General features: G+C 43.0%; 1 protein-coding gene across 1 annotated transcript in view; it reads left to right on the top strand.

The window, feature by feature from the left end:
* MYZAP (myocardial zonula adherens protein) overlaps positions 1 to 13,783 on the top strand; it is a 91,332-nt gene that overhangs the window by 9,137 nt on the left and 68,412 nt on the right. The gene's annotated exons all lie outside the window — the stretch shown is intronic.

The following is a 13,783-nucleotide window of genomic DNA, read 5'->3' as shown; positions in this document are numbered from 1 at the left end:
GTGGCAAAACTTTGTGAGTTTCGGGGTGCAAGACCAAGCTTTAAAGACCAGATTTTTACAGTTATTTAGGCATGTAAACACCTTTTTAAAAAAAGCACCTGGTGCCAGATTTTTAGTGCCATAAATATGTTTATCTTGTCTTAAGCCAGGATTAAAAAGGAAAGCTGGGCATCTTTTACTATTTGACCACATGAACACTTTTTAATAAACCAAACCAAAACAGGATATTAGCAGAACAATGTTTGAATTGTGATGCGGCACTCGGATCCCCTCAAAACACAACTACTTCATAGTATCTCTAAACTAACACAACTTTAGCCTGGTTTCAGAGTAGCAGCCGTGTTAGTCTGTATTTGCAAAAAGAAAAGGAGTACTTGTGGCACCTTAGAGACTAACAAATTTATTTGAGCATAAGCTTTCGTGAGTTACAGCTCTGTAGCCTGACTTAGCAAGAGACAAATGTTTTCTCTACTTTTAATTTTGTTCAAAATTGTCAAAATATAAGGCGTTTATCAAGTATCTATTGTGCAAAGATACAGGCTTGGATTCTTATTTACGCTAAGGCCCCTTGACATCACTGTGGTGTTGTTAAAGGGGTTTTAAAGTGGCTATAAATGTGACTTACACTCACTTGAAGATAGTTTAGTGTAAATTAGAATCAAACCCATAATATTTAAACTGAGTAGTTGTACCATGTGGAATACTTTTTGCCACTTTAAATCCTCTCCTCATTTGTATCTGATACCCAAGGAATTCCTGCTAATTAATTAGGGCAATGGATGTAGGGTCCACCCACATTAAGAGTAGTCTTAGTTTGTTTTTAAGGAGGATATATGTTGACTGTACTATGTGGGGACACAATAATGAAAAGAAGTGTCAGAGGCCCATGAATGATCAGAGCTGAGACAGGTTTTTATTTCTGACAGTCTTTTTCACTGTGAGGCCTTGAATTTAAAGGAAGCAAATGAGATTTCCCACCTCCTCCCTCTACAACTATAAATTCAAATTGCAAATTTAACATAAGTTGAGCCTGGCAGTTTTATACCAGAGAATGTATTAAGGGGGAACAACTGTATTGATCCTCTGTACAGTCTAGAATGCAAAGTGGTAAGTTTGTTTACATATTCCCAAGACACTGGATTCTTTCTACATATTGTTACATGATTTATATTAGTTAAATTCAGAATTATCTACCGGCTGTATGATCTTATTGCATTGTTATAACAGTCTGATAGTTTTCCAAAGGTAAGTAATTCTTGTCAATAATAATTGCTGATATTCAGGAGTATGTACAAGAGTATATATCTAGTTGGCAGTGGGCATTGCAATTAAATATTCAAAAACATGTGGAGCATTTTACCCCCCAATGCCATCAGATAGCTAAATGCATATCACCATATAAACAAACAACTGCAAAAAGTTACTGACTGTGAATCAGTTCTCACCTAAGACCTTTAAGAAAATTTTGTAATTTATTACTGATGGATTTTATTGTCACTGTAATGCATTGCTTGTATAAACCCTACCTGGTTGCTTATTAACTGGGAATGCACAAAGAGCTCTATTTATTCTTTTTTTAAATTTTATTTGCAGAATGATAAGATACTTTTATATCTCTTAAGATATTGTGATCAGATATCTGAGCTGATCCACCCATATTCGACTGACTCAGCGTTAATAAAATTACCTTTACTCTTAAAGTGCCTTACAAACATTAACTAATCCTCAGAACGCCTTTGTGAGACAGGAAACCTTAGCTCTTATAAATGGGGATAATAGAGACAAGGGTTAGGTGACTGTTCAGTTTGCAGGCTTGCATTTAACAATTAAAGTATGCAAATACAGCTCTGCAGTACCAAGAACCGAAAGGAACTGCATGACAGTCACTGGACAGCAAAGCTGTTTGATAACAATGTTGTATTGTCTTTAAATACTGGATATTGTCAAAAAACATTCAGAAAAATGCTAGTGTTGGATATGAAAGTAAGACCTTGTTTACGCTACAGATTTTTGTTGGCAAAAGGCAGTTTTTATCGACAAAATAGGAGAGGTGTACATACTACAATGCCACTTTTGCTGACCAAATTCACCTGTTTTGGCAACAAAATAAAACCATCTCGATGAGAGGCATGGAGCTTTTTGCGGCAAAGTTTTTATTGACAAAATGTCAGCGTAGACACAGCGCTTCGTTTTGTCACTGTAATTGGCCTCCGGGAGGTCCCACAATGCCCATCCTGACCATTCAGGTCAGCAGTTCGAACTCCGCTGTCCTGCACCTAGGTAAACAAGCATCATCCCCTCCATCTTTAAAGGCCATTTTTGAAATTCTACTTCCTGTTTGCTCAGCATGGAGAGCTCACATCGCATTCTCTCCGCTGACTATGGCGGCTCCACTGGGCAAGTAGTCTCCCACTTGGACCACAGTGGAGCATTTGGATCTGCTGAGTATATGGGGAGAGGAGGCTGTCCAGTCCCAGCTCTGCTCCAGCTGAAGGAATTTTGACAGATTTCTATGGGCAGATTTCATATGGTTTGTGCGATAAGGGCTGCTATGATCGGGACACTGCGCAGTTCCAAGCGAAGATAAAGGTGCTGAGACAAGTGTACCATAAGGCGAGGAAGGCAAACGGTTGCTCAAGTGTTGTGCTGAAGACCTGCTGCTTCTATAAAGAGCTGGACGCCATCCTCGCGGGGACCCCATCTGCACTGCCAAGAGCCCTGTGGATACTTGGATGGGGCTAGAGGCGGTGGACAGTGGACCTAACCCTGAGGACAAAGTCATGGACCCTAGAGGTGGACTTGGAGGATGATGTGGAGCCCATGGCAGAGTTGTCCGGTGGTGCTGCGAATCGGGAACTCTTCTCCTCACAAGAGGTGTCTGGCCAGTCTCAGCAGTCCATCTCTGGCGAGCCAGATGCTGGAGAGCAGACCCCTGGTAAGTGATCTTTTTGAGCTGATGCCGCTCAGTTATTTGACATATAGGTGTCCTTTGTTCTGTATCCAGTAGAAGTGGGTGAAGGGATAGAAATGTACAAGACTAGCTGTGTTTGAGCATGCTTCACATTCCCCTGTGCAGCTAAGCAGTGTGATGGTACAGTGTGTTGATTCACACCAAGATTTCATAGGAATCCTCCAGAGAGATCGCTAGGACACTTTCCTGGAGGTCCTCGCCAATCCTCTGTCGAAGGTTCCTTGGCAGAGCTGCTCTGTTCCTTCCTCTGTTGTAAGAAACTTTCCTTCGACGATCACTGGCGCAGGGACCAAAGCGGCACACAGGCAAGCAGCATAGGATCCAGGTCTGAAGCTGAATGCGTGAAGTAGATGCACCCTTGCATTCTTTCTTACCGCCAGGAGTGAGATATCTGCTTCAGTGATCCCCACCTGTGGAAAATGGTGGCAGAATTTACAATATTGTCCCTACTTGCCTCCAGTGATCCCGTTTTTTTTTTTTTTTTTTTTAAAAGTAGACCCTTTGCCCCATCTTGAATGCCCAACTGCCCGCCCCCTGGGCCAAACTCACCATGTTTAGTATATCCACCGAGCTGTTGCTTGCCAGGGAACAGTGAGAAACAATTCAATATGTGAAAAGAGGTGTATTTTAATGTCATGATGCAGTGCTGTGCATGCACTAACAATCATGCTTCTCTATATTATTGTTTCTTGTGCTTCTGCAGATGTGGCATTCAGGGGAACCACCTACACACTGGCGGAGCACCTTCATCAGATAAGGAAGTGACTAAGGTGGAGCAAGGAGAACATGTTCTGTGAGGTGCTCCAATTGTCTGAGGCAGAAAAAAGAGAATGGAGGGAGAAAAATGGAAAGATGGGATAGAAAGGACCGTGTGGAGCGCATTCAAAAGGCCCATGAGCAGATGATAAAAGTCATGGAGGAGCAAACAGAGATGCTGAAGTTCCTCATCGCACTTCAGTTAGAACAGATGCATGCTTGTCCCCCTCCCCCCCCGGCCAATACCGAACTGTTTTCCACGCCCTTCCCAAACTCCTCCCACACATTCCTTCCAACTTTTTGAAACATCTCAGTATCCTGTTCACTCCACTTCTTTGGACAGCTTCCAAAATGAGAGCTGGACTTAAGCACAGCTATGAGAGCATCCACTGCCTTGCATTGCTAACTCCCTTCCCACCAAGCCTTTTGTATGTGTTAATTGATATTTAATCAAAACAAACTCTCTCTGAAAGATAACCAGTCTTTATTTGTGTTCCACACTTGGTGATAGCTGCTGGTAGTAAAACATATGCATGTAGTTGTTTAATCATTTGCTTATGGTAAATCCCATGCGGGGAAACATCGCAAGTGTTAGGCACAATAAGAAAATTCAAAATAATGAACAGATTACTGAACGGAAATATACATTACTGGTTCTCATTATCAGAGTGTTTCCTCAAAGCCTCCCTGATTCAAATTGCCTTCTGTTGTGCCCCTCTAATAGCCCTGGTATCAGGCTGCTCAAAATCAGCAGTCAGGCAATCTGCCTCTGTGCTCTATCCCTGGTCAAACTTTTCACCCTTCTCCTCACAAAGATTATGTAGCAGGCAGCTATGACTAGATCTAAGTGAGGAAAACATTCCCATAATCTGCCATAAAGGCATCACCAGTGCACTTTTAATCTGCCAAATGTATATTCCATGGTCATTCTGCACCTACTCAGCCTGTTGGTGAAGTGCTCCTGCCTGCTGTCCAGGTTTCCCTTCTAAGGCTTCATGATCCTTGGGAGTCAGGGGTATGCTGGATCTTCCAGGATCACTGTGGGCATTTCAACATCCCTGTCCCCCATCCCCTGAATCTCCTGGTCTGGAAAGAAAGTCCCTGCTTGCAGCTTTCTGTACAGGCCAGTGTTCCTGAAGATACATGGGTCAAGCACCTTCCCGGACCAGCCCACGTTGATGTCAGTGAAATGCCCATGGTGATCCACAAAAGCCTGCAATACTATAGAGAAGTACCAGTTTCTATTCATGCACTCTGTTGCTAGATGGTCCCGGGCCAAAATTGGAATATGCGTTCCATCTATCGCCCCTCCAGTTAAGGAATTCCATTGCTGCAGAGCCATCCACTAGTTCATACACATTGCCAAGAGTCACAGTACTTCGTAGCAGGATGTGATTAATGGCCCTGTTCACACGTGTTAACGCGGCACCCACGATCAACTTTCCAACTCCAAACTGATTCGTGACCGAATGATGGTAGACTGGAGTCACCAGCTTCCACGCTGTGATCACCATGCACTTCACCACCAAGAGGGCAGCTCTCGTTTTGGTGTCCTTGCAGTGCAGGGCTGGGGTGAGCTCCGCACACAGTTCTAGGAAGGTGGATTTGCGCATCCGAAAGTTCTGCAGTCACTGCTCGTCATCCCAGGCCTGCATAACAATGTACTTCCACCACTCAGTGCTTGTTTCCTGACCCAAAAGCAACGGTCCACTGTGTGCAGCTGCTCCGTGAATGCCAAAAGTTCATCTGGTGTTTCTTTCCATGGCATACAGCAGGTCAGGCAACTTTGATTCCTGTTCAGATTGAGAGCTCATGATATAATGCATGACCATCCACTATATGTTCATAACAGTGACAACAGGAGCAGTGCAGGATCCATCCTTTCACACAGAGATGGCAGGTGCTGAGTAAACAGAGGCCATTGGAAAAATGTCACAAAATGTAGTCGGAAGACCCTGGAATGCTGGGACAGAAAATAATGCATCATGGGATGTTGAACCTGCCCCCATGATGTGTTGCGATCCACTCCGCCTTCCCACAAGCCCTAGCTGCAGAAGGGGATAACTGCCCACAGTGCACTGTCGATGCTAGAGCACCAACTGTGGACGTGCCCTGCAGACAGAGGGAGCGTAGTGTGAACGTGCAATAGCGATGAGGTTGTAACGCTTTTTTGTCAACAAAAAAAAGTTTGTCGACAATCAAACTCTATAGTGTAGACAAGGCCTTAATCTAAGAATTTTATTTTGAGCACTTACTGAATTTTATACCCATCTTTGTTCCATGCTGTAGCATCATAGAACCATAGAATATCAGGGTTGGAAGGGACCTCAGGAGGTCATCTAGTCCAACCCCCTGCTCAAAGCAGGACCAATCCCCAACTAAATCATCCTAGCCAGGGCTTTGGCAAGCCTGACCTTAAAAATATCTAAGGAAGGATATTCCACCACTTCCCTAGGTAACGCATTCCAGTGTTTCACCACCCTCCTAGTGAAAAAGTTTTTGCCTAATGTCCAACCTAAACCTCCCCCACTGCAACTTGAGACCATTACTCCTTGTCCTGTCCTCTGCTACCACTGAGAATAGTCTAGTCCATCCTGTTTGGAACCCTCTTTCAGGTAGTTGAAAGCAGCTATCAAATCCCCCCTCATTGTTCTCTTCCGCAGACTAAACAATCCCAGTTCCCTCAGCCTCTCTTCATAATTCATGTGTTCCAGTCCCCTAATCATTTTTGTTGCCCTCCGCTGGACTCTTTCCAATTTTTCCACATCCTTCTTGTAGTGTGGGGCCCAAAATTGGACACACTACACCAGATGAGGCCTCACCAATGTCGAATAGAGGGGAACGATCACGTCCCTCGATCTGCTGGCAATGCCCCTACATATACATCCCAAAATGCCATTGGCCTTCTTGGCAACAAGGGCACACTGTTGACTCATATCCAGCTTCTCGTCCACTGTAACCACTCGGTCCTTTTCTGCAGAACTGCTGCCGAGCCATTCAGTCCCTAGTCTGTAGCGGTGCATGGGATTCTTCCGTCCTAAGTGCAGGACTCTGCGCTTGTCCCTGTTGAACCTCATCAGATTTCTTTTGGCCCAATCCTCTAATTTGTCTAGGGCCCTCTGTATCCTATCCCTACCCTCCAGTGTATCTACCTCTCCTCCCACTTTAGTGTCATCTGCAAACTTGCTGAGGGTGCAATCCATACCATCCTCCAGATCATTTATGAAGATATTGAACAAAACCAGCCTGAGGACCGACCGACCCCTGGGGCACTCCACTTGATACCGGTTGCCAACTAGACATGGAGCTATTGATCACTACCCGTTGAGCCCGACAATCTAGCCAACTTTCTATCCACCTTATAGTCCATTCATCCAGCCCATACTTCTTTAACTTGCTGGCAAGAATACTGTGGGAGACCGTGTCAAAAGCTTTGCTAAAGTCAAGGAACAGCACGTCCACCGCTTTCCCCTCATCCGCAGAGCCAGTTATCTTGTCATAGAAGGCAAAAGGGCTTGTCTTTACTGCATTAGTTAGCTTCAGTTAGAACACTCAACTTGCTCCACTCAAGCCTACTGAGAGTGATCACACTGCAAAACAACACCCTCACAGAGGCTATGTGTACACAGTAATGTACACCAAGGGTTACTGGGACTTAACTGACCTGTGGCAGGGAATCCTGGTCTCAACCATCTACATTGCATTTTTAATCCAACATCCTAGTGACAGGGAGCCACCTCCTCCCTGTCAATTTTGCTCCCTGCTCTGGGCAAGCTCCACACAGCAGCGAGGAGGAGCCAGAGTCGCTGCTGTGGGAGGAGCTGAAAGGGGTAGCATGCTCGGCCAGACAGTAATGGCACTTCTGGCTGCCTGCACTGCTGCTCCTCTGCTGCCAGGAACTTTGGGATACCCAGGAGCACTTCTAGGACCCACATCAAGCTGAAGCCATGGGGCTCGGACCCTAGGTCCCAACTTCATATGGGCTCAGACCCTCCAGTCCTGAAGGGTCTTGGCCTGTGTACCCTCTAAGCTGCGTGGCCGCACGGCCTGCCAGGAGAGATTCAAATGCTGTGCACTTGATTAGCAGAGCTGCACGCATTTGGCAGCATGTGTTCAGGTGCCCCTCTCTGCTGCTTTTTGCAGCCATGTTGCTCCTGCAGCTGTTCCTGGGACCCTCCTGCTGGCTGTGCAGAGTGGGGGGAAGGAGGGTGCTGATGTCAGGGTGTCCCTGTCCCCCACCCCTGTATCCCATCACCACAGAGCAGGACAGAGGGGACAGGGCTCAGGACTTTTGAGCAGGAGAGAGCTGCTGAAGTCTGAACAAGCCTTCTGGGTGGAGTGAGTGCCTTAAAGAGACAGCACACGGTGTCTCAGAGACTTCCCCAGCAGCCAGTGTGCATGTGAGCGCGTGTTCTCCCTCTCTCTTGCCCATGTCCCCCATCTCTGCAGAGCCAGGGTGGGGAGACAGGGCTCAGGGGAACAGAAGAGCTTTCAGTGAGTGCCTTAAAGAGACAGTGCACGGTGTCTCTCAGAAACTTCCCGAGCAGCCAGCATACACACACTGTGTGTGTGTGTGTGTGTGTGTGTAATTTTACTCTTTCAAAATGTTATTTTAGTTTTTTGAGTGGTCTATGCATTTCATAATTTTTATTTCTCTCTTACACTTAAATTTAATTCTTTGAGTAGTGAGATCTAAAATGCCTAACCTATCCCGGCTGGAGTAATTATCCCTATGGTAACTTTTAAAAAATATATATTATATCTAGGATTTTTGTTTCTTCTACTGGTGGCGTACATCACCTCGGTGCACATAACAAAATTTATTCTGCAGATGGATGGAAAAAAATAGAGAGAACATTGTTTGGGACCCTGGGAAAGAGCCCTAGGTTAGCACATTTGCAGTGAGGATACAAAGGTGGAGGTTAGATTGAGCCTGGGCTTAAACTGCTGTGTAGACATGCCCAGAGTGATTGAATTAGTAGTTGATGAGCTGTTGTAATTCAAGATACTGCATTCCCATTCTAACTAGCATGAGCTTCAAACACCATTTAAATTGAGCTAGAGATTTTTGCATGGACTGGAGTCAGGTTAGGTGCAAAACTCAAGTTGCAGCTCAGGCTAACAATGCAATGAGGAGAAGGCCTAAGAACCTGTTACCGTGAATAGTTTAAGGCTGACTCATCTTTCAATGCACCTTGCAAATATCCCCAAATTGAGGAGATAATTGGTTAGGGACTGGATGACTAAACAACTAACAAGGTGATTCAGCTCATCAGCTGGGACATTTAAAAAAAAAACGGAAGAGAGGGGCAAAGGCTGGAAGGAAGGTCAAAGAAGCTCAGGATCTCAAAAGTAAGACCATCCATCATCCCTCTGTCAAGGAGTACCTTGAAGATTGGGAAAAGCATTATGGTGATGGGACATGAAACTGCATGAGACAAATATAATATGCTGTGGTGAACTTAAGTAAGAGTGTGTGAGGACTGCTTGTAAAGAGAAAGGGTGAGGTAGCATGCCCTGTGGCACTGCCCAACTCTGATCTACGAAGCTCCACCTGACTGTTGAACCACATGTAACTCTTGTGGAGTCTAAGAGCAAACACAACAGTTGCATCAGCAGAATGCTTTCCATGTGACAAGGCAACAGATGAGCAAATGGATAATTCCCAGGATTCCTTCCCATCTCTACCAGCTGCTTGAGAAGGATAAGAGCTAGAGGGTTAGTATTGTGTCAAAGGGAGTGCCAAAGAGTTATAAAAATACCATGGTACGGCACTGGATTACAGTCTTCTCTAGCTGATACTCTTTTAGTAAGAAGTGAAAAATCAGTTGCACTAATGTCATCTCATAACGTGTCTCTGAGTATTTTGGGGTTCTCTGCACCTCCTTTGGTTGAGACATAGTCTCTCTAGGGTTGAGCACCGCTAAAATAGGTTTTGTGAAGCACTTTGAGATCTACTGATGACAAGCAGTATATAACAGCTCGGTACTACTGGGCTACAGTATATGTTATAAAATCAGCTACTGCACTGGTAGATATGTGATAGTTTTTGCTAATTGTGATACTCTTTGAATTTTCTAAAGTTCCTGGCAATGTTATAGAATCATAGAAGTTAACTGGTGTATTTCTTTCAGTCTATATTTCATATATGCTGTATTTCAAGAAATAATGCTTGTATAGATATGTATTGACACATTTCCATATCCATAATGCATTTAAAATATAATGTAGCATCTGCAAAGGAGGCTGAATGTAATATGAGTTTCATGAACACCAAAGTAATATAAAAAATAATAATCTATCACATTAGAGCAATTTGGGCTGATGGAATAGATATAATAAAGATGCTATTCTTCTTTACAGGAAATCTAAGTTAATCAACTGTGTGAACATTATCACTGTCTATATCATTGGTAACTTGTATTCTAAACGAAAGGGAGACAGAACTGATATAGCAGATACTCTGATAGCTCTGGGAATAGGAAGAAATAAGAAACCTATTTTAACTACTTTTAGTAGATGCCAAAGGAATTGATTTGAGATATTACAGGTAATTGACAATTAGGTTTTGCTAAAACTTTTAAGTTCTTATTAAACGCACCCACACCCCTACATGAATCCACTGTTGTGTATCCAAACCAGTAGTTCTCAACCTGTGGTCCAGTCAGCACACAACTGTGGCCCATGTGACATCCTCAGGGCCATATAGGTAGTATTGGATGCGGCCCACAATGGTAAATTGGATCAGTGGTTCTCAGCCTAACACACCAAGATGTGTCTTAATCATTAAATTAGATGGGTTTACTCCTTTTTTTTAAAAGGATGCCTAGAGTGTACCCTGCCCTCTTGTTTAGGAGGAATCTGAAGTGATAGGAAAGTCTAGAACATATCTTTTGATTTGATTTTAAAATGGAATATTGGATATTGATTGGGGGAAAGCTCTCCTTGGCATGTGTTTCTTATTGTACATGTAAATTAATAGGCATCATGCCTGCCTATAAAAGAGGAAGCAAAAAGCAGCACTTTATATTCTGAATAGAACTTTATTGCACCTTAGGCAGTTTGGTATGAAGCAGAGCCACCATAAAAACAGTCTATTTGGGTTGAGAGATAAACAGGACACCTAGTAATTAGCAGGCATTTTGCAACATCTCAGGTGTCTGTCTATTTAAAATAGTGCAAGGAACTGAATAATAAATAGCATATCTCAAAGAAAAGAAGATCGTTATTAGACATCACCCTATGTATTGTGTCTGTGCTACTGCACATCAAGTCAAAGCATATCCCTGGAAGCTACTGTAGATTCATATAGCATTTGCTGTGCATGCAAATGGTATATTCTCACTACTAACTTACATTGCAGCACAGACTCAGAAATCACTCAAAATAAGCCTGTAATTTCAGGTCAGCAGCTCGCATGTTAGAATAGTTTTAAAATAAAATGCAGTGCTTTTTCTATAGTATCTGCTCAGGGAGTGCTCTGATATCACAGTGATGAGTGTGTGGCAATGCCGTGGTAGCTAAAACTGTTTCCTTTACATTTCTCTAGCAGTAATGTGATGGTTTTGACCAGAAATGGGGGTGGTTAGGCTGGATCTTGGCTTTAAAGTCCACCAGCATTGACAACTTTACTTAGTAAGCTCAGCAGCTGAATGCAATGATCCTAACCAGTGCTCATCTGGTCCTGAACATTTTGAAGACACACATTGACTTTTAATATCCCCAACTGAGAGATCTATCATTTGCCTCACCATTGACCATGCAGCAGAGAGAGGTGGTGATTACCATTTCTACTCCTTTATCACTGAATACCTGAGCAGGGGGAGAGGATCTACCAGCCTGGCTCCCCTCTGTATTGGAATGCGGAAAAGGTGTGGCTGTAAACATGTATTTAAACAGATTTTGCTGTCTGTGAAGGCTCTAGCGCTCCATGGTGCTCGGTTAGGGAGAGGGGGACCCTGGGGATTTGGGAGAAAGAGAATATGGTAGGGAGGGGGTATGACAGGGGAACAAGAAAGAAAAGGAGAAAAAAGATAAAATATTGATGGGGAAACACTGACCAGAGATGGGGGGGGGGGTAAGTAAGTGCTCGGAGAACGCAAATTGGAAGAGGTGGGTAATGTCAGGTGCATGCTGGTGGAATAACATGAGAAAAAACAGTTGCAGTCAGCAAGATCCTCTTTTGAAAGATGGTAAGTGTTTTATAGCAAGAATGTAAAATAAGTCAAGATAATTGGTAATTCTCTGACCCCTGAGTGTGAGCCTGCACTTCCCCAAGGAATTCTTCTCCTTCTGCCTTTCAGGTGGCCACTTCACTAGCCCTTCCCCTGAGTAGCTGTGCAAGTGAAACAGGCAGCTGAATTGTGATTAACACCCTGGTGCACTGTGGCCAGGTAGTGCCCTTATACCCTTCTACAAATAGTTTAGAAAAAATAAACTTTAAACGATAGAACTACCAACTTCTTTGGGGGAGTTGGGAGAGGCAGGGGTGGAAAGAGATTTGAGTGGAGGGAAGGAGGGAAAAGATGAGAAAAATGACAGTAAAAGGGAAAGTAACATAGATAGTGCCGTCAATTTTATACAGCATTGAACAATGGGAAAACTGTACCAAAACTAAAGGAGGACTTGTGGCACCTTAGAGACTAACAGCTTATGCTCAAATAAATTGGTTAGTCTCTAAGGTGCCACAAGTCCTCCTTTTCTTTTTGCGAATACAGACTAACACCACTGCTACTCTGAAACCTGTACCAAAACTGAAACCGATCCTTATAAACCAAAACAATACAGTGTAAAGCAGAGAACAAATGTACAATGTCATGTACTTATTAGATGTGGAATGCTTTTCAAACTAGAGGAATTCTTAAACTCTCTTTTGTAAGAGAGGAGAAAGAGGGAGGAAGCTTGGGACACTGTTCTAAACTTACAGAACAGCCTGAAAGGAGGCACAATTCCTGGAGCAGGTGGTGATAACAAAAAGGCATGGTTAGAGGTGTAAGCAGTGGTTGTGTAATATATATACCTACATGTCATATGTACAATTCCATTGTCCTGTAAATGTAAATCTACTCACCTGTGTGTGTAATGGGAAATAAGTGTATTTGGGGGACCATGTGGTTTGGATGGATACAGATCTTGGTTAGTTTGAATCTACTAGATCTTTGCCAGGAAAGATCTTCCCAAGGCATTCTGCACAGATATGTTCCATGGCCTAGGAAAAGCCCAGTTGTGGCCAGAAAGTTTATAACTAGAGCTGGTTGAAATTTTCCAACTGAAAAATTTTTCAGCAAAAATGGACATTTGGGTCAACCCAAACATTTCATGATTTTGTGTTGAATTTGCTGAATTGTTTCTGTTGAAAACCAGGAAGAAAAAATCTAAACACTTTGTTTCCACGCTTTCAAAACAAAATATTTTCACTTTTTCTATTCAAAGTGACATTTCATATAAAGGTCCTCATTTTATGTAATTTTTAAAACAAATCTTAAAATTCAGAACAATTTTTTTTTTGTTAACTTTTCAGTTTGTTAAACAATTCTGTCTTTTTGGAACTGCCAGCAAACTCGAAAAAATCAGTCATTTGTATAGCTCCCTGCCTAATCTCCATGTTAATGCCTATAAGCAAGATTTTTAAATGAGTCCTGTAACATTTTGGAGACCCAGTAGAAGTTTGTTGCTGGAGATCAAGAAGTTCAGCTACTAGAGCTCCATTAAAATGATGATAAACCAGTTGTGTGACTTTGAAAGCTATACTTGCTAGGCAGTAGCTGTTCCATGGATAATGTTCAGGTCCTTAGAAGCATATTACTTTCTGAAGTAATTTGCCACAATTGAAATGATTATTGTTTTGGGCATCTGGGAGACGGAAATTATTCTTTAATGCTCTAATGCAAGTAATTATTTAAGGTGGCGTTGCTATGAAACTACCAAACGAATTGTATAACCCAGGAAATGTAAAGCTAGTCTTAAATCGTGTCTCACCCAGTTCCTGTAAAACAAGCTTGCTTTCTTTGTGTTTTCAACAAAGTAAATGGTTTTTTAATGACGGGTAGAGTAGTA

This window comes from Lepidochelys kempii, chromosome 10, assembly GCF_965140265.1.
Source record: "Lepidochelys kempii isolate rLepKem1 chromosome 10, rLepKem1.hap2, whole genome shotgun sequence".
NCBI classification, from domain to species: domain Eukaryota; kingdom Metazoa; phylum Chordata; order Testudines; family Cheloniidae; genus Lepidochelys; species Lepidochelys kempii.
Note: the sequence above shows the minus strand (reverse complement) of the source record. Positions and strands in the feature narration are given on the sequence as shown.